This window comes from Mustela erminea, chromosome 13 (genome assembly GCF_009829155.1).
Source record: "Mustela erminea isolate mMusErm1 chromosome 13, mMusErm1.Pri, whole genome shotgun sequence".
Lineage (NCBI taxonomy): Eukaryota > Metazoa > Chordata > Mammalia > Carnivora > Mustelidae > Mustela > Mustela erminea.
Genome location: NC_045626.1, coordinates 49,916,123 through 49,938,268, shown reverse-complemented (window position 1 = coordinate 49,938,268; position 22,146 = coordinate 49,916,123). Strand labels below are relative to the sequence as shown.

General features: G+C 39.6%; 1 protein-coding gene across 3 annotated transcripts in view; it reads right to left on the bottom strand.

Moving 5' to 3' along the window:
* The window catches only part of CLUL1 (clusterin like 1), a 57,732-nt gene that overhangs the window by 27,726 nt on the left and 7,860 nt on the right, over nt 1-22,146 (bottom strand). The window contains exon 1 of one of the 3 annotated variants that reach the window (XM_032310224.1): nt 662-737. The exons of 1 other annotated variant lie outside the window; for it this stretch is intronic. The gene's annotated coding sequence lies outside the window, so the exon portion shown is untranslated. Of the gene's footprint in view, nt 1-661; nt 738-22,146 lie in introns of those variants that run through there. One more of the 3 variants, XM_032310223.1, reaches the window with a different exon arrangement.

The following is a 22,146-nucleotide window of genomic DNA, read 5'->3' as shown; positions in this document are numbered from 1 at the left end:
GTCCCTATTTTGTTTACATTTTTTCTGACAGCTAAATAAGATCATCATCTGAAGTATTTGAACTTCAAGATAATGAATAGTACGGATCACAGCCCCATAGAATTCATACCTCATTTTATGTTCTTGTCAATAGTAAACATCCTGAAGCACAGAATTAGTTAAAATTCTGAGTTCAAGCAAGTTTTTACCTAGGTAAAAATAGCCTCACAGATTTTTCCCATATGTCTTATAAAACCATCAAGATATATAAATAGTGCACAATTAAATTTTTTCTTCTCAGATAATGAATTTCCTTTTAAATTCAATTTGATGTGCTTTTTAAATAAACATTCCAAATATAAATGTATGCTTTTTTAAAAAAAGCTCCTCAAGCCCCCCAAAACTCCCACAAATGTATACTTTAATGAAGTTAAATATATAAAATAAATTAATTAGTAACTTCTCCCAAAGGCATATTTATCTGCATTTTGTATATTTGTTATTTTGGAACAAAATTTTTGCTATTTAATCAATATTTGGATTATCTTTTTAATAAAATAACACCAATACTAGTAGCTACAAAGTTATCACATTTTACATAAATCTAGATCTATCATTTGAACTAAGTCTTCTCTTTCTGTTAAGATCCTATTTATAAAATGAAGCCTGTTAATATATTTACCACTAACTTTGCAGTATCTCTCCAGTGAGGTTGCCACCAGCTTCTGAAAGGTCCTTTTCTCTGATTTAATTTTGATCCGTGTCAGGGATTTAGCCTTGTTCTATTAATTTGATGACACAGTTCTTAATCCTATTTACCTAACATTTTGAGATTAAGAGTATGGTTTAAAATTTGGTAGGATTTAGATAGAAACACTAGAGGGCGGGCTGTGCGCGTGATCAGGAACAATGACCCTGAGTTACTGCATTTTACACAATTTTTTTTTTTTAAATTTAAAGTATAGTTGACATACAATATTACATTAGTTTTCAGGGAAACAGCATAGTGTTTTGACATTTATACACCTTATGAAATGATCATCATGATAAGTCTAGTTACCATACATCTGTCACCATACAAAGTAATTGTAATATTATTGACTATATTACCTATACTATAATAAATATAAATGTAAATAATGCTGCAATAAACATAGGGGTGCATATATCTTCTTGAATTAGTGTTCTCAATTTCTTCAGATCAATACCTAGAAGTGGAATTACTGAATCATATGGCAGTTTTTAATTTTTTGAGGAACTTCCATGCTGTTTTCCACAGCAACCGCACCAATTTATATTCCCACCAACAGTGCTTGAGGGTTCCTTTTTCTTCCCATCCTTGCCAACACTTGTTATTTCTTTTTGATACTAGCCATTCTGATGGGTGTGAGGTGACATCCCATTGGGGTTTTGATTTGCATTTCCCTGATGATTAGTTATTTGAGCATCTTCTCATGTTTCTGTTGACCATCTGCATGTCTTCTTTGAAAAAATGTTTATTCAGGCCTCTGCTCATTTTTTAATCAGATTGTGGGGTTTTGGGTATTAAGTTGTATGAGTTCTTTGCACATTTTGGATATTAACCCTTATCGAATATATCATTTGCAAATATCTTCTTCCATTCAGTAGGTTCCCTTTTAGTTTTTTTTTTTTTTTGATAGCTCCTTTGTTGTGCAAAACCTTTTTAGTTTGATGTAGTCTCTCTTGTTTGATTTTGCTTGTTGCCCTTTGCCTGAGGGGATAGATCCAAAAAAATACTGTTATGACCAATGTCTAGGAATTTACAAACTCTCTTTTCTTTTAGGAGTTTTATGGTTTTGGGTCTTACATTTAGGTCTTTAATACATTTTGAGTTTATTTTTGTGTATAGTGAAAGGAAGTGGTCTGGTTTCATTCTTTTTCATTTAGCTGTCTAGTTTATCCAACACCATTTGTTGAAGACATTGTTTTTTCCCCATTGAATTTTCTTGCCTCCTTTGTTGTAGATTAATTGACCATATACTTATTTCTTGGCTCTGTATTCATTTCCATTGATATATATCTGTTTTTGTGCCAATACCACACTGTTTGTTTTTTTTTTTTTTAAGATTTTACTTATTTATTTGACAGAGAGAGATCACAAGTGGGCAGAGAGGCAGGCAGAGAGAGAGGGAGAAGCAGGATCCCCACTGAGCAGGAAGCCCAATTCGGGGCTTGATCCCCGACACTGAGACCATGACCTGATCTGAAGGCAAAGGCTCAACCCACTTAGCCACCCAGGCGCCCCAATACCACACTGTTTTGATTACCTTAGCTTCATAGTATAGCTTGAAATCAACCAAGCTGATACCTCCAGCTTTGTTCTTCTTTTTCAAGATTGCTTTGGCTATTCAGCGTCTTTGTGGTTCCATTCAGGATCATTTGTAGGATCATTTGTTCTAGTTCTGTGAGAAATGCTATTGGTGTTTTTGTAGGAATTGTATTGGAACTGTAGATTGCTTTGGGTAGTATGGGCATTTTAACAGTATTAATTCTTCCAGCCCATGAGCATGGTATATTTATTTATGTCATCTTCAATTTCTTTCATCAATGCCTTATAGTTTTCAGAGAACAGGTCTTTCACCCCTCTGGTTTTATTTCTATGTATTTGGTTCTTTTTGATGCACATGTAAATGAGATTTTCTGAATTTCTCTTTCTGCTAGTTCATTATCAATGCATAGAAATGCAGTAGATTGTTGTATATTGGTTTTGTATCCTGTAACTTTACTGAATTCATTTATTCTGGTAGTTTTTGGTAGAGTCTTTGGGTTTTCTCTATATAGTATCATGTCATCTTTAAATAGTGACAGTTTTATTTCTTCCTTACTAATTTTTTTTTCTTGTCTGATTGCTGTGGCCAGGATTTCTTTCTAGGTCTACGTGGAATAAAAGTGGCAAAAGTGGGCATCCTTGTCTTGTTCCTGATCTTAGAGGGGAAAGCTTTCAGCTTTTCACCATTGAGATTTTACTTACATGTGGAATCCAAAAACAAAACAAAACAAATGAACAAACAAACAAAAAAACAAAAAAACAGTCTCTTAAATACAGAGAATAAACTGGTGGTTGCCAGAAGGGAGGTGGCTGGGGAGATGGGAGGAATAGGTGAATGGGATTAAGAGTACAAACTTCCACTTATAAAATATATAAGTCATGGAGATTAAAAGTACAGCATAAGGAATTATAGTCAATACTATTGTAATAACATTCGAGACATATGGTGACCATGATAAGTGGTGAGTGTGAGTATTGTAAAGATTTGTCAAATCACCATGTTGTACAGATGAAACTAATATAGCTCTATATGTCAAGTAAACTTCAGTAACAAATTAAAAAAAAAACATTAAAATGATGACATATCACAATCAAGTGGGATTTATTCCAAGGATGCAAGGATGGTTCAATATCTGCAAATCAATCAGCATTATTATACCAAATTAACAAAATTCGGATAGAAATCATATGATCATCTCAACAGATGCAGAAAAAGCATTGGACAAAATTTAACATCAATTTATGATGAAAACTCTCAAAAAAGCGGGTATAGAGGGAACATACCTTAACATACCTTAACATAATGAAGGTCATATATAACAAACCCACAGCTAACATCATACTCAATGGAATGGATGAATTGGGCAGGGCAGGTCCACAGGGGACATCTGGGTAGGGTGAGTGGTGGTAGTAAGGTAGATGGGGAGTATGAGAATGCCATCCATCAGTGCCAGGCCAAGTGTAGAAGGAGAGTAAGGAAAATGGTGCCTGCAAGCATTTCCATCTTCAGAGAAAATTCTTACAATCTTCTGTTCCTTTTTCACATGCCATAAAACTAGTCAATAAATCTCTTTTGCACATGGCTTGGGAGATTTTCATACTCCCCTCTCTGTGCTGGGTCTCAGAATGAGTGTGTTTGTGCAGAGGCTCTTTGAGAGTGCAGGCTCATTTCTCCTGGAGTTAAGCCGTACTGATTTACAAAGCCAGATGTTATGATGGCTCATCTTCCCTGTGCAGGACCCCAGAGCTGGGGTGCTCAGTGTGAGGCTTGAACCCCTTGCTCCTCAGGGAGAACCTCCACATTGTGACATTTCTCCCACACGTGGCTCACTATACCAGGGGTGTGGGTCCTGACTAGATAGCATCTCTGTCCCTCCTACCTGTGTCGATGTGGCTTTAACTTTTCCTTTATATCTTTAGATGTAGAAGAGCTATTCCACTAGTCTGCACGTTGTTCTCAGAGAGAGTTGTTTTATATGTAGTTGAAATTTTTGTGTGTCCATGGGAGATGGTGAGTTCAGGATCTTCCTGCTCTGTCATCTTGATCTTCTCTCCTCTACAAAATATGTTTTGATAGGATTCATTAAAGCTTTCAATATATATTTTTTTTAATTTGAAATTTATGATATGTATATTCCTATGTAGGCCAAACAAATTTTTTTGGAAATATAAGCCATAGTGTAAAGTTGAGTAAGTAAACTCTTAGATAAAACAATTTGAAGATTATTTATATAGGTGTCTGATGTCTGGCATTTTTTGACAATATGCAAACACATTTTAAGTAGATAAATGATAAAATCTAGCATATAAATAATGCAACAGATAGTATTTCAGGCCCCCTACAATTTGATAATTGATGGCTTGAATGAAAATTCAGCTAGTGATTTGTTTAACAACAATTTAGAGAACTCTTGGTCACCATAGCCAGTTATAGTCTGGGTCTCTCTGGCTACTGAAATCTCAAGATCATCATGGGTGCCTTTAAAGTTTTGAGGGACTAGCTGGTCAATACTTATTATGTGGTTAGTGCTTTCTAAGTAGGTCACACTGACTCTTCTGATCTGGTCCACCTACCTATCAAGGGCCCTTAGAAGTTGGTCCTTGTGTTTGAGCAAACTGCTGTTTGGAGTTTATCTATGTTCCACTTGGGCACCAGGATGGGCAATTACAGGACACACTCAAAGTCCAGCCCACGCCCTATTTCAGAGGTCTTGATTACCTGCTAATTCTGTTTTAGTTGGAAACCTCTTAGGCTCTATTGGAAAACAGATCAACTCAAAGCAAAACTTGAAATATTATTATGTTAAGTAGACTAATGTCACTTTTTTAAAAAGATTTTTTAATTTATTCATTTGACAGAGATCACAAGTAGGCAGAGAGGCAGGCGGAGAGAGAGGAAGGGAAGCAGGCTCCCTGCTGAGCAGAGAGCCAGACGTGGGGCTCCATCCCAGGACCCTGAGATCATGACCTGAGCTGAAGGCAGAGGCTTTAAACCACTGAGCCACCCAGGCACCCCATCACTTTTGAGCAACTATAGTCCACACCTGTCAACAGATGTGTCCTATCCTGAGAAGTGACTAGTTGGCCAATGGAAGAAACAGGGCTTTGGGTGTTTTTCTCAGGAAGAGAAGAGCACAGTTCTGGAAATGTTAGAGGAAATTATCCAGTGCTACTCTGACCCTGAGAGCCCTTGCGCATTAGTTTGCTGTTGTCCATGTTTGGGACCATTTGAAGTCATGGCTGACATCTGCACACTCTTTCTCAGCAAACCCAAATTTTGTTGAAAAAGAAAACTGTTGGTTAGGAGGTCCAGTAGTTCATCCTAGAGTGGAAGTTTTTGTTTTTGTTTTTGTTTTCTCTCTGTAACCCATGTTCCCCCTTTAAGTGTAGTTTTTGAGAGCACAAGTTTATTGCTAACTAGTACTAAGTACTTTTAAAATATCCTGAAGCTTCCAAAAAGTTTCTTCCTGTAATTATTTCATCTGTTTTCACAGCTGCCATTTTGTTCTTAAGATTAAGCAATATTTCATATGAACCCCTTTACTTTTATAATTATGGTGTCATTATGTTTAAGATTTAAGTGGATTATAAAATATCACAAATAACAACTTGGTAACTAAGGAGCAAGGTCATCTTGGTTAAGAAGGACAGCAAGAAGATGTGTTCAATATCAACCAAAACATAGGCTGAAGAGTCAGACAGATGGACTTCAGAATGTCAGCTACACCACTAAGATCAGGCTTGGGCAGAGTGTCTTAGATATGTGGCCAAAATAAATATGTGGCCATACTAAAGTCACCCCAGATTGGATTTGTCCATCCTGCCTGCCACTGGCATAGCCAGACAACCTCTGGACTTCCTATTGGGACGCTTACTTGGCAGAGAGCAGAAGAGGAAGCCTGTGCCATTTGTGCGGTTTCCTGTGGCAGCCCAACTCCAAGATGCTATGTCAGTGGTCCCCTGCAGTTGTGCCACCCAGGAGCCCTGCATGTGTCCTTTACACAAGCTGGGATTTGCTGACTTGCACCAGTAAGGTCAGAAAGGGAAGGAAAGAGAGTGAATCCCTAATGCATTCTCACAACCGATGAGATCATGGACTAGTGGATTCTCCATAAGTCAAATAACCTACTTTTGCTTGGGAGGGTGGGAGGCAGGACTGTTAACCCGGTAGAAGTTTCTCCCTAGTAACATGAAGATGTTCTCCTATACCACCACACACACACACACACACACACACACACACCCCAAAGATGGAATGCATGAAAGAAGTAAAATAAAAGGGGTGCCTGGGTGGCTCAGTGTGTTAAGCCTCTGGCTTCAGCTCAGATCATGATCTCAGTGTCCTGGGATGGAGCTTCGCATTGGGCTCTCTGTTCAGCAGGGAGCGTTCTCCTTCTCTCTCTCTGCCTGCCTTTCTGCCTACTTGTGATCTTTTTCTCTGTCAAATAAATAAAATATTTTTTTAAAAAAGTAAAAGGCAAAAGATCAAATATTAAAGATCCAAATTAGGGATGCCTGGGTGGCACAGTGGATTAAGCCTCTACCTTCAGCTCAGGTCATGATCTCGGGGTCCTGGGATCGAGCCTCACATCGGGCTCTCTGCTCAGCAGGGAAGCTGCTTCCTCTTTTCTTCCTGCCTCTCTGCTTACTTATGGTCTATCTCTCTCTGTCAAATAAATAAAATCTTAAAAAAAGGATCCAAATTATTTATGTGGATTATGTAGATTATAATAGTGATCAATTTCACTAGGTTTTTTCCTTTCCTTCCTCCCTTCCTTCTTTCTCTCTTTCCTTCTTTCTTTATCTTTGTTCATTTAGCCATTTATTTAATAAACTTAAAGTATATGATTCATATTACAAAGCTAAATTTGAGAAGTAGAGTTCTCTTTTAAAAATTGCTTCCTTGGGGTGCCTGGGTGGCTCAGTGGGTTAAGCCTCTGCCTTTGGCCCAGGTCATGATCTCAGGGTCCTGGGATCCAGCCCCACATCAGGCTCTCTGCTCAGCAGGGAGCCTGCTTCCTCCTCTCTCTCTGCCTGCCTCTCAGCCTACTTGTAATCTCTGCCTGTCAAATAAATAAATAAAATCTTTAAAAAAAAAAAATTGCTTCCTTTAGGGAGCCTGTGTGGCTCAGTTGGTTGGGTGTCAGCCTTCGGTTCAGGTCGTAACCCTGGAGTCCCGGGATCAAGTCCTGTATTGGGCCCCCTGCTCAGTGAAGAGTCAGCTTCTCTCTCTGCCCTTCATCCCCAACCCCCTCAAATAAATCAATAAAATCTTTTTAAAAAATTGCTCCCTTTATAGGCAGTTTGACTAACTCACTGACAGAAAGGACCAGTGGTATAGTATAAAGGTCACTGATTTGAGAGGTCAGTTTTCATCAAAATCTCTGCCACTCTATACACTCCAGACATCTGTGTCCTCATCTAAAAATGAGAAATAATGAAAAAAATAATCTCAACCGTTAACTCCAGTTCAAAAGTTCTGTGATTAATATTCACTTATTGTCACCAAGCTTCATCATAGTTTGAGTATAATAAATGAGTTGAATCAATCTGTAAAATAAAACATTACAGCGACCTTATCTCTCTTACACAGTTGCTGAATGTGTTCTTTAGTTAATACAAATGAAAATATTGTGTTGAGCCATAGAACACATGTAACTGAAAGATAGACATAACACTTCCTTAAAAAAATTCAGACTGAACTAAAATTATTTTAGGCTCCTATAATATAGTCAGCAAAAGTAGGCACTGAACTCAGACTTCAAAATCTTTAATGAAAAAGATCAAGCTTGAATACAGTATGAAAAAATTATATCCCACTTAACCTCATTACAAAGTCAGAATTTATCTGTACAGATAAGTACTGCATAAATTTAATTATTGATCAGGATGCATATAAATACTAAATACATTGTAAAATTTCCATTATAGTTAGCATAGTGCTCCCCTTGTTTCCGGTGAGCTCAGCTCTCAGAATAGCGTATTCAGCAAATGTGTATGGGGCACCGATTATGTCCCACACATGGAGGAAATGACAGGAAGAAAACAGAGGCTTTCTACTGTCTGAGAGTTCATGCTGCGTTCTAATGGGAAAAGGACAATACACAAATAAGCATATAAGTAAGAACACATCAGAGAATGAAAGCTGTTACAAAAAAATAAAATGGGGTAATGTGATTTTTAAGTAATTTGAAAGGGGAGGGGCTACTATAGGTAGCCAGTCAAGGAAACTTTTAAACCAGTGCTTCTTAAACTTTATCATGTAAATGAACCACATGGGAATCTTGTGAAAATGAACATTCTGATTCAGTATGTTTAGCTGGGACCTGGGATTCTTCATTTCAAATAAGATCCCATGTGATACCTATGGGTCTTGGACCACAATTTGAGAAGCAAGCATCTTAAGTAATTTCCCCTATGGCATTCCCATACTTAAATCCCTTCAGTTAATTCTCATCGACCACAGAGGAAAAGTTCAGTCAGAGCATGTAACTCCTGGCTCAAAAGTCTCCAATGGCTTCCCATTTTCCTCAGAGCAAAATCCGAAGGATTTATAATGGCTTACAAGCCTCCTCAAGATGTTATCCCCTCTGAAACTATCTGCTCTCATCTCCCTTTGCTCTCTTCTTGTGATATCAACTCTAGCTTCCCTGGCCTTAATGATGTTCCTGGAGTATGTCAAGCGTGATCTTACTATAGGGCCTTTGCATGGCTAATCCCTGTGCCTTGAATGCTTTTCCTCCTTCCTTAACTCAACTGTGTGCACAAATTACCGTCTCAATGTGACCCATCCAATGACATGAGGTCTGTTTCCCTCTTTTTAAAACAGAGGACAATCAACTCCCCTGCATCTCATTCCTGGTCTCCCTTATACCCTCTTCTTATGCTTTTGCCATAACACTTAACAGATGCTAACAGATTACAAAATTTATGTGTATATTATATGTATTACTTATTTGTATTTTTCTGAGAGGGCTTTGTTTCATAGTCTAATAAATCTCAAGTGCCTAGCACATTGTGTGTGTGTGTGTGTGTGTGTGTGTGTGTCTGAAATGAACAGAATTGCATAGCATACTTACATGGCCAGACTCTGGTCTATTTCTCCTATCTCTAACTGCTTCCTTCCCTATACTTAGTGGCCCAGCAGTCCTAAACTTCTAACAGTTACATGAATACTTCATAGTTTATTTTCTCTTTGTGCTACATTTTGCCCCTTCCAGGTCTTTCTTCCACTTTTTACTTATTCTTCAATGTTCAAGATCAAGATGCATTTACTTATTTCCATTCTTAGGACATTCTTGATAGGGCCCTGCTTTTCTATACCATTCTCTATTAATATACCTCTATTAATGCACACTCCCTCCTTTATTGCAAGGGTTTACATATCAAACCGGTCAAGGTCTGGAAACAGGAAACAGAAGGTACACTCAGATGAAATCGTAAGAATAATTTTATGAAGGGGCCATTTGCAGAAGTGGGCAGAGCTAAGGAAATGGATCACTAGATACAGGACCTCAGTGAGTGCTAGAACTTTGGAGAAGAGAATTGGAATATAGGGAACAGCCAGAGCAGTCACACCAAAACAATGTCCTCCATTTGCTGAACTCAGCCCAAAGCCATGAAGCTCTAGGGTGCCTCTGAGACATAGTTCCTAGAGACTGAATTCTGGGGACATTGAGGGAGGCAGAGAAACATAGAGAATGGATCTGGGGAGAGGGTGGCAAACAAAGGCCAACCAACACATATGTTCATCTCCCCTGTAGGTGGATGATTCCTGAGGGCAGGTCCGTTTCTCATTCATCATTGCATCCCCAGAACCCAGCACAGGGCTTGGTTCAGAATGATCATTCAGTTAATTCTTGAGGATGTAAACTGTAACATTAGGGTGTATACTACATTTAATTGAATATTTGTAGGAAGGTAGGCAGGAAGGCTGGCAAGATAGTTACTTTCAATCTTTGACCTATTTTCATTCATTTCCACACAGAATTTTAAAAATTGTTTCTTGATATCCTATCTAACTTAGATGACAATAGTATGAACAGGACAGAATCTAATATAAGAGTTAATTTTGGTCATCCTGCTTTGCTGAGTTCAATCTAATAACCCCCAAGGCAACATAAACCTGGAAATAAAAGTACCCATGTGAGACTATCAGCCTAAGATCCAAAGCATTAGAATTACAAAATATTTCAATTAGTGATGCTTGTCTACGAATTGCACAACATCATCTCTGGGTCCTGGCTCGAGGAGGCAATGACTAAAAACTTGTTGACCATATAGGGTCAGGTAAGCCAGGTAGGTTTTTGAGACAGGGAGTAATCCAGATACTCTGATGATACCTGGGGGGCCATCAGGTAGGGTGACCAGCTGTCCTTGTTTGCTTGGTATTGTCCCAGTTTTAGCACTGAAATTTTCAGCTTGAGGAACCCTCAGTCCCATGTCAACTGGGACAGTTGGGTACCCTACAATTAGGGTCAATTGAAAAATACAGAGTGTGATCCCTCCTGATAGAATTTCCTTAAGAGGTGTTATTCAAAGATGACTCAAGCTACTGTAGCTCCTTGACAGTTCACTGATGAACTAGTCAAGAAGTCCTAAGAATTAGTCAAGTCCTAAAAACTAGTCAAGAAGTTCTAAGAAAAACCCTACACTGCCTGTATTCTCTTAACCTCAAACCTTGCAAAACAACTTGATCTAATCAGGTCCTCAGGTGTAAAATCATCTGTAGCATATTCATAGAAGTAACAAACCTTTCTTTGCACTGGTTTCCAGGTGTATTTCTAAACACTTTGCCAGCCTTCGCTGTAAACTGCAAGCCCTTGTTCTAGCTATCTGCAGGAGGGATATACACAGACAGCTCTTGTACCCATGGCCATTTCTGATCTCTGTATCTGCTAAGTGAGGAAATGGTTGAGAACAACTTAACTTTTTGCAGCAAGTCTAGCTTGTTCAAACTTTTGGCTGAACTACAGAAACTTGATATGCCATAAAACTGCCTGGTTCTTGAACAAGATAAACTTATTTTATTAGTGAAAACATCATATAGTTACCAATTTATGTATCCTTTATGTAAGTACAGGAAATATTTAGCCAATATGTAGTATTTATAACTTATGAGAGATTTTAGAAGAAAAACTGGCAAGTGGATTGCTTTGAATTTTGGTGGGAAAGGCGAATGCTTCTGAAGCAAATAATAATAAAAAAGATCCAACTGCTGAGAACAGTAATAGCATGCAAATGATAACAGGTCAAACAACAGTTTGCTAAGATGAATAGATTAAATCAGTCCCCCAAATCAAGATTTGCCTATGTGATGTGATGTTAAGGGAAATAATTTAGTTAACACTTATGATTTAAATCATTATTAATTTTTATGATTATGGCAGTCACTGACATTTTGGGTGCTAAAAGGAAATAATTTAAATAATTGGAAAGTCAACTTTTTGAAAGTTTTAAAAAATTTACTTAAGCTGCTTAAGTCGCCATCACCTGAGGAAAAAAACGAAGAGTTGCCTTTACTGGTTACACAGTGTCAGGCTCCCTGTTAGACATTTTACATAGAACCTCATTTAATCCTTTCAACCCTATGATATGAGTGTCATCCAACCTCATTTACACACAGGGGTCACAGAAATTAAGTAATTTGCCCAATGTCACAAAAATCTTTGTTTTTTCCACTGCATCATGTACTTGCCTTAGAAATAAAACCAAAATCACTTAAAGACATGTAAAAATACCATTCTAGTAATGATATTATTTTGCTTCTCTCTGTGTAATTTCATTGTATTTTGCTAATTAAAAATGAAGTTAAATAAGAAACCTGATATAACATTATAAGATCTATAATGATGCATTTTGTGTATTGCAGAGGTATTTGTACCTTTAGTGCTTGTTGAATGGTACTTGGTAATTCTACTTACTTTACTAATTTGCTCATATATTTCAATTTCTGAAATAGTTGCCAAAAGCCGCTAAAAGGGAACAATGGGCATATTTTTAAAGCTTAATAAATCAAAACAATATGAGCACATGCTAAAGATTAATTTGGGATCATTTACATAAATGGCATTCTGGAAAATAAAAGGAGTTTTTTTTTTTTTTTTTTAAGCGCAGAAAAAGGAATGCAACCTATTTCTTACAAGGGCATATGAGTGGATCTCATATTCTCACACATGGCTTTGTTTTCAAATTCTTGAAAGTGCAGAAATTCTTTTAATTTAAAGGTGAGCCCATGGAAAATCTGGAACAGCTGTAGGAAACCATAGAGGAACGCAGTGCCACAGCCACCTTCTCAGCTTGCGACACTACCCCAGGGAGATCTGACCCTCCGCTCACCACTGTTCTAAATTATCAAAGAGAGGCACCTCTGTCCCCATTGCTACAAACAAGATGCTTCCATGGAATTCATGGTCTCATTAACTGATCCTGCCTAAGGGTTATTGAGTACAGAGAGAAACCTGACAACCCTTTGGACGCAAGAGGGACACCACGCTGTCCAAGGAAGAAGCCTCAGGAAGAGTCTAAGTTCAGCTGATGAGAAAGTAAGATGTGGAAAACAGCCGTATCTCAAAATGCTATCTGAGGGACACGGCAAAACATACTGCCATGACTTTCTTCGAGGTCACACAAAGTTTAAGTGATTTTTACTATCCCGCATTCCAATGTGTCCTTCTCCATCAATGCATTTCCCATGGTAGTTCATCATTCTATATTTATGACATTTTTATTAGGTAACAGCATCTCATCTCTCTGAGTAATTGTGCTGCTGCATATTTCTGGTCACGGTCACAGTTTGGGACTGAGGGGTTTCATCCATCTTGGGGGAGTTTGAAAATCTTGTTCTTGAATGAGACAGGTAAAAAAATGGTCTTATTAGGATTTCTGTTTTCAATGTCCAAAGAAGAGTCCCTGGGAAAGAAGAACAGATAAGAGAGCACTGGTGAGATCTGTACGTTGGAAGTAGGCTAAGCTAGAGTAATCAGCTTAATCTAGCCCTAAATAGTGTACGCAGCTCTTTGTCTCATTTTCACCAGTAACCAGGGCCCATTAGGCACATGGATGGACAACAGGCGGCTCCTCCACGCTTCCACCAATGCTGAATTCTGCAGAACTGCGCGGAGTGTTCCATGAACTGTCCGAGCATTCATCACACATCCCTGTCACAGTGATTCATTTTCTGCCTCGCTTCCCCACCCTCCCCACCCTCCACCAATGGTTTTGTAGGGCTGGGCTGTCTCCCTGTGTTCACACTGCTGGCTTTTTTGACAAAGACAAGAAATGGGTTAGTATAGCCCAGGAGATCACCTGAGCTTTGCTGGCAGCCTCTGAAGGAGCCACCAGCACTTCCACGTTCCTGGGCAAGGACAGGAAGTGGCTTTGTTCTGCCTTCCAAGAGGCTGGACATCCACTGAGTTTGTCCTGCCTGATCTCAGAGGGGCTTTTCTGGCCCTCCAGAGAAGTGGGCAGGAGCAGCCAGAAGAGGAATGTCTCTAGCCTAGAGGATCTCACCCTTCACCTGTCGCTCATATGCGCTCAAGTGCTGCCCTCTGGAGGCATCTATGCCACTGGCCAGAAGTCAGCCCTATTCGTCCCAAGATAGTCTCCACCTGAAGAGGGGGAATCCAACAAGCTCATAGGTTTTCTTTTCAGAGAAGCAGCTGCTACCAGGTCTGAAAGGAGAAGTGGCCATTTGGCCCCAGGTAAATGGCTGTCGTGAAGCAATTGTGGACCTGCAGTAGAAAGAACATCCAGGTTTCCAAAAGAAGCTAGAAATACAGATTCTTGCCTGAGATTCCTGACTTTTCAAACTTGGCAAACTCAATTGAAAAAAACAAAACAAAACAGAAAAACATTGTAATGGCAGGACCATGGGTAATGTATACAATGTCGTATATAAATTAGAAAATAAAAGCACCCCTCTGGGCAGATAGAGCAGGACCAAAACCCCAGTGCCAACGTGCCAAGTAAAAAGGCCCCCCTGAGCAGTTGCTCCCCGTGCTGCTGGCTTAACGAGCGAGTCCTGGCCGGGTTTCCTCCTCCCTTGCTTGCTGGCTGGGCGCTCGCGGAGGTTCACCCACACAGCTGCAGGCAGCTCTCACACCACTGCCAAGTGTGTTCATACAAGCCAGATTCTGCCCCTGGGTCTCAGGCTCACAAACTCTGTATGATGGAAGAGGTAGCTAGAGAGCAGGGAGGCCAACAGAAATTGCAACCCTACCCTTTCTAAGGGGCCATAAAACTTAAAAATATTTCCCCCTTCACTGGGTCCCCCAAACCTCCTCTCAGTCATCCTGGCTGGTGAATGTTGGATCAGTAGACATCGGGATTTTAGATGGCATTTTTTTTTCTAAGGTCAATGTAGTCTGTATGTGAGAAGGATGTCTTTCTTTGTTTACTTTCTCTTTTTTGATACACTTTATTATTATTATTCTTAATATCTTCCCTTTATTGGTCTGCTATGGGTCAGAGCACCTTATATACATTATTTCCTAGTGCATGGAGATCTTCTATTTTGTACCTTCCTCCCCCCTCTATTTCTTAATAAATGCAAGAACAATTCTTTTATAAAGCAAAGAATGTATTTGTGTAATGTATAACTTTGAAAATCACAGTAACACCAGATGTGCATGTCCCAATGTGTGTTGTTCCTTCAAAATACTGTGTTGCCTTGGTGATTAGAGACTTACTCCAACGATGTCTTCATCAGTCATCACCTTTCCAATGCTTCTCTTTTGGAAGTACCTTCAAAGCCAGTTTACATACCATTCCAAGAAATTAGGCTTATCATTTCAGGGGCATCTACTGCTTTAATCCTTAAATGATAATATTCAGCCTTTCCAGACTTTTCAAGTCTGTTATCAGACTTGAGTACAAGTAACTTGAAGCAATTTCCAAAAATTAATTAACCCCAGTCTCAATGGAATTAGACTTGCTTCTTGAGAATGTTCACAAGAATATGCTGGATGTGGAGTACCTGGGTGGCTCAGTTGGTTAAGCATCTGCCTTCAGCCCAGATCATGATCTCAGGGTCCTGGGATCGAGCTTTGAGTCAGGGTCCCTGCTCAGTGGGAGTCCGTTTCTCCCTCTCCTCCCCACTCATGCTGTCTCTTGCTATTTCTGTCTCTCTCTCAAACAAATAAATAACATCTTAAAAGAAAAGAATATGCTGGATGTTTTAAGATTGTCTCCTAAATAGGGGTTCCAAAACTATTCTGAGCCCAGGAGCACCACTGATTAGGTGTATGACCTTTAAAAGACATACCTTGCATTGGACTGGAAAGGTCCTGAGACGTTGATTAAACTAAATAAAGAGTTAGAATGGTAGAATCTGTACGTTTTGAGTTTGGATTCAGGAGCCAGACAGACTGGGTTCAAATCTTCCTTTTGCCTCTTACTAGGTATGTAAACTTGCACAAATTACTTTATCTCTTCATGTCTCAGTTTCCTCTTTTTTAAAGTGAAAATGATAATTGAATGTGTAGGGGCTCCAAGAATACTGGGTGATATGGAATAAGGTGATACAGGTGAGTTAAAAAGTAAAAGGATGAAAAGGGATACATCATGAAAACATTAATGAAAAGAAGCAGAAGAGCTATATTTGTATCAGGTAACTTAGACTTCAGAACAAATAAAATTACCAGAGACTGAGAGAAATATTAAATAATAATAAAAGAGCCATTCCACCAAGAAGTCATAGCAATCCTACATGTCTGCGTAACCAAACAACAGAGATGGAAAATATGTGAAGCAAATACTAATAGAACTGAAAGGAGAAATATACAAATCCCCGATTAAAATTGGAAACATCAACATCCCTCTCTCAACAAATGGTAAGATAGACAGAAAATCATCAGTGGTATAGACTCATCCTCACCAACAACCAAGAGGAGCTGATCATCATTTATATAATAGGCATTCTTAGGATGCTTTAAAAAAGTGGATAATATGAAGGACTGTTTGTATGTAGACAGAGAAATGGAAACTCTAGGAAAGAATTGGAAAAGAAAATCACAGACCTGTACCCCTGAAACAATACATTATATGTTAAAAAACAAAAACAAAACTATGGTCCCTCCTCATCCACATTTCTAGATAAATGCAGCAACTTAACCAAAAAAGAAAAAAGAAAGAAAGAATGAAGAAATGAATAAATGAATAAATAAGAAATACAAAACACTGAAACAGAAATGAAGAATGCCTTTCCTGGGTGCATTAACAGACTGGATGTAGCCAAGGAAAGAATGAGTAAGCTTGAAGATATGTCACTGGAAACTTCCAAAACTGAGAAATACAGAGAAAAAAAATGAAAAAGAACAGAATGTGTAAGAATTATGGAACAATTACAGAAGGTATAACTTACATATAAAGGGAATGCCAGGAAAAAGACAGATAGGAAGGGTGCCTGGGTGGTTCAGTTGGTTAAGTGCCTTCAGCTCAGGTCGTGATCCCAGGGTCCTGGGATTGAGCTCCACATTGAGCCCCGCATTTCATTGGGCTCCCTACTCAGTGGGGAGTCTGCTTATTCTTCTCTCTTCCTCTGCCCTTCCCCCAGCTCATGCTCCCTCAAGTGCACGCACTTTCTAAAAAAAGAGAAAAGAAAAAAAGAAATATTGGAAGTAATAATGGCTGAGAATTTTCCAAAATTAACGACAGATACAAACCATAGATACAGGAAGCCCAGAAAACACCAAAAATCTGCATGTAATTATCACATTCAACCTGCAGAAAATCAAAGACAAGGAGAAATTCCTGAAAGAAGCCAGAGGGGTGGAAAACATCTCACATGCAGAGAAATAGAGATAAGATTTTCACTGACTTCTCTTCAGAAAGCATGCAAGAAAGTGGAGTGAAATGTTTAAAGTGTTGAAAAAAACACTAAGTTAGATTTCTGGATTCAGTGAAGCCATCCTTCAAAAGTAGAGAAGAAATAAAGACTCTTTCAGACAAGCAAAATGGAAGGAATTAGCAGACCTGTCACCAATATACCTGTCTTATAAGAAAGAAATTCTTTAAGAGAAAATGAGAATGATTTAGGTCAAAAACTCAGATCTACATAAAGAAAAGAAGAGAGTTAGAAGAATAAATGACGGTAAATAAAATATTTTATTTTTCTTATGTTAATTGATCAAAACAATGACAACAACAATGTATTGAGTGATTGTAGTGTATAGATAAGTGAAATGTGAAGGTTAACAAATGTTGTAAGGGAAGAGAAGGATGAGTTGGGAATAAAGTATTTGCACTATCTGTGAAGCAGTATAGCATTGTTTGAAATGGTCTCGAATTTGTCGTAAGTATATATATTGTAGAGTCTAGGGTAATCACTAAATTTAAAAAATGAGTATAATTGATATACAAACAGAGAAGATAAAATGGAATCACAAAATTCTCAATTAAAATCAATAAGGCAAAAAAAAAGGGAAGAAAAAGAATGAACAGGGACAGTGTATAGAAAACAGTAACAAATGTACGAGATACTAATCCAACTAAACCAATAAGCACTTCCATTTTCTGTAGGAAGTGATCAGAACATATGTGGACTCACGGAGTGGTAAAGCAACCCCAAGAAGACAGGATGACTTGGTCCTTGGACATCAGTCTGCCTCCGTTCTGGCTGCCCGAGAGCTGGCACAACAGGCACAAGAATGGAATAGTCATTGTGGCAGAGACAGAAATTATGCACAAGCCCAACAGCATAGCTGCTGACAAATGCAGAACAGCACTGCTCTCAAGGAGATCAGTTGACCTCTTACTGTCAAGTAGCCTAACTGGATCCCTTCTACTTTGGAAAGACCAGGGACTCATCTTGATTGGACCAGACACATACTTTGGTCATGAGCTTGCCTTTTCTTACAGAGCTTCAGCTGAAACCATATCTGGGTGTTTGTTCCACTGACACAGGATCCCACATAATATTACATTGGACCAAGGGACCCACTCCACAGGAAAGGAGGTGCGGTGACCAGTGATGATAATCAGCAGTGCAGGAGTAGGCATATAGCCACAGAATCTAGTGATCCAGAATCTAGAGGTTGAAAGCTTCTACAAATTTTATTTCTGGTAAAGAGAAAAAGAAATCCTGTTGAAGATGCTTTTTGAGGGGTCAGCTTGAATGTCATAACTAAGAAGATAGGGTACCACCCTCCAGGATGCAGCTTATGCTCTAAATAAATTACCCATTTTATGCTGTGGTATTTCTCAAGCAGAACCCTTGGGTCCAATAAACCAGGGGCGGAAGTAGTTTTCACCTTAATTGCCACTCATTAGCTTTTTTTTTTTTTTTTTTTAGAGATTTTTATTTATTTATTGAGAGAGAGGTAGTGAGAGAGAGCATGAGCGAGGAGAAATCAAAGGGAGAAGCAGACTCCCCATGGAGCTGGGAGCCCGATGCGGGACTCGATCCCAGGACTCCGGGATCATGACCTGAGCCGAAGGCAGTCGTCCAACCAACTGAGCCACCCAGGCGTCCCCCACTCATTTGCTTTTAATTTGTACTTCCCAAACCTTGGATAATGTGTATTTAAACATCTTGGTTTCAAGACGAGGACTGCTCCCACCGGTGGGCACAGTAACAAAGCTATTAATCTTCTGTGTGCCACCCAGTCATGGTGGGTTCCACATGCTCAGAGAGCAATAGTCAAGTAAAGGAATCGCCACACATAAGTAAGGAATCCCAGTCATCAGGAGGAGGTGAAGCTGCGGGAAGAATGTGGAAAGAGGATGTCTGGCATCCAGATACTACACTTAGTGCCCTTTCACTCATTTTTTGAGGGTAAAGGGATAAGTGCAGCAGCCACAGCCTGACAAGGGTCAGGTGACCGGAGGCTCAGACTTCTTAAAAAGGAAGATCTGGATCATTCTGCTTAGTAAGTTACCTACATCAACAGAGGTGTTGAGGGTGAGGGGAATCTAGATTGGATAGTGGAGGGAGCTAAGTACTATTTGTGGTGTAGAGATCAGTTTCTGCAGCTGGGGCTGTAGATTGTCCCTCTAATCTTCCTTTTGTAAGATTCTCCCATGAAGAGAGCGCCATCTGACTCTCAAATTTATTTCTCCCAGAACTTAGACAAAGCTAGTGGATCTAAGTGGTGTAAGGGGTAGACTGCTGTGGAAGCTGTGGGGCACTGCCTACTTCTCCCCTCTGGCCTTGCACTTCATAACTGCAGTCCTCATTCCTCTAGGTGCTGAGAGGGTTGACAGCTAATGGTTTGCAAGTGCAACTGAGTTCTCCCTCCCAGCTGTTACCCTTGGCCGAGGAGGGCCACCTTGCTCAAGGTCATACCACTTTCCTGGGAAAAGTGACTGTCAATCAGTGAAAAGTTTGAAAGACCCAAATTCCTTGTCCCAATTTGAGACAGCTCGGCAGGGTCATCCTCACTCCAGAACTCCTTGTGGGATCAGCTGAGTCCTTTGTTGTGACTGAACCACAGCTCACCTCCCTCTGCCCAGTTCTGGTTTCTTCCCTTCTCCATAAATGCGATCTGGAGAACACAACTGAATAAACTTCCTGCACATAAACCTCAGACTCAGAGTCTACTTCCCATGAAAACCAACCTACACCAATCAAAAGAGTTGGAATTATTCCTTCCAATATCTTCTTAAACATAACTAAGATGTCTTTAAGGGAAAACAACAAAAACCTTTTACTGTTCTCTGCTTATTTGGAGCATTCACTCTCTTGATATGTTTTTTAAAGAATGAGGGTAGGGAGGGTCCGAGGCAGAGGGAGAGAGAATTCTCAAGCAGACTCCCCAATGAGCAAGGAGCCCAATGTGGAACTTGATCCCAGGGCCCAGAGATTACCACCCGAACCAAAATCAAGAGTCAGATGCTTAACCAACTGAGCCACCCAGGTGCCCCACTTTCTTGATATTATTACAACCTTAATACAGTCATATTTTCATCCTTGGCTATAAGCTATGCTTTTCTTTCTTTTTTTTTTTAAAGATTTTATTTATTTATTTGACAGAGAGAGATCACAGTAGACAGAGAGGCAGGCTGAGAGAGAGAGAGAGAAGCAGACTCCCTGCTGAGCAGAGAGCCCGATGCGGGACTCAATCCCAGGACCCTGAGATCATGACCTGAGCCGAAGGCAGCAGCTTAACCCACTGAGCCACCCAGGTGCCCCTAAGCTATGCTTTTCATGTTACATTTGTTATTAGAAAGCAAGGGCTTATCAATGAGGTCTCGACACACTTCATATAGATTTCTTTGGTCTGCTTCCTGCTCCTTTGTGGGGTCATTTGTAATAGCCCAGTGGAAATTACTTTTTTTAGTTCTTTCCAAGCTTTACAGCTGTGTTTCCTCATCTGCAGAAAGGTATCTGTAAGTTTTCTTTGAATTTCTTGTGTTTTACTTTTGTAAAGACTAGGCCATATGTAAAGAGTAAGACTGAGCCAGACATATATGATTAACTTCTCTTAAAATTCAAATTCAAGGGTGGCTCTGTCAGTCAAGCAACTACCTTCAGCTCAGGTCATGATCCCAGAGTCCTAGGATTAATCCCACATCACATAGGGCTCCCTGCTTAGTGAGAAGTTTGCTCCTCCCTCTCCCTCTGCCTGCCACTCCTCCCTGCTTATGTGCTCACTCTGTCAAAAAAAAAAAAAAAATCTAAAAAAAAAATTTCAATTCAAATGCCAGTTTGGTCCTGCTCTCATCATCCCCCTTTCTCCTCTTTACCCTCCATCCTTTAAAGTATGAGTCAACTGAGAAGCAAGACTAATAGTTCATTGTGAAGTTCTTCCTTAGCAGTAAATGGGATTCAGAAATATTCTGGAGCTCCCTTCCCTTGTGTGGGATTGTGCCCTCAGGGCAACCCTTTATATACTGGGCTACATACAGCCTCCACAGTTGACCCCAGGGCATTTGGGCAGCCTGACTGCTGGGCTTCAGCCCAGGTTCCTGGTTTTCACTTCTGTCCTCTGCTGGGACAGGAGCCGAGACTGAAACTAGGCCAGTTGGCTGAGGCTCTGACCCTTTTTCTTAGTTTCTGCCAACTTTCTTTGTTTCTGGTATTTCTACCTTGATCCATATATAGATCCTTGGGCCAAGATTCTGGTCAACAGGATGCCAGGAAGTCTTGCTTCCCAGAATGCCATACTCCTCCCCCTGCCTTCAGATCAGGCCCTTCAGATTGATGTGGGCCCAAATTGCACCTGTATCCCCTATAACTGAACTTGAATCCACACCTGAACTGTAAGCATTTGCAGCCTGGGTGAGTTCCTCTGCCCTGTGCCAGCCACCTCAGCAAAACTCTTTCTCACAACAAATGTCCACATACCCATCACTTCAGCTAGTACTACTGCTTTGACAAATTAGTCCCCGTTAATGAGAATTCAGCTCAGAGTAGTAGTTTCCCTGATTATATCCACCACCCTCTGAAGGGTACAATTGCTGGCAAAGCAAGTGAAAATTTTTCCAGAATTTCAACATTTATCTTAATGGGACTTTGTATGAAGATTTAATTTACATTCAGTTGTGACCAAAATATCTTGCCCATTTAATAGTTTTGTTGCCTATTATCAAAACGTTAACCTAGGTTGTATCTTAGCAGATTATATTATCTTCTCACAGTCATATTACTTAAATTCTCACTAATTTCAGGTTTATAGACACTCAAAAGGGCTAGATTTCTTATTTCAAAACAAGAAAGGCTTAATTTAGAACAGAAAACAAGTAGTATTAATACATACACACACCACAGTGAAACAGTGTCCTGGGATTATAAAATAAAGAATCACTTACATGCCAAATGCTCTGGCATCAACTATACACCAGAGGGGGAAAATCAAATCAAGAACTAAGATGTTCTAAGAATTAGCATGTAGACACTGGCGTGTAATGTAAAGCAGTAATAAAGGGAAGGATATAAT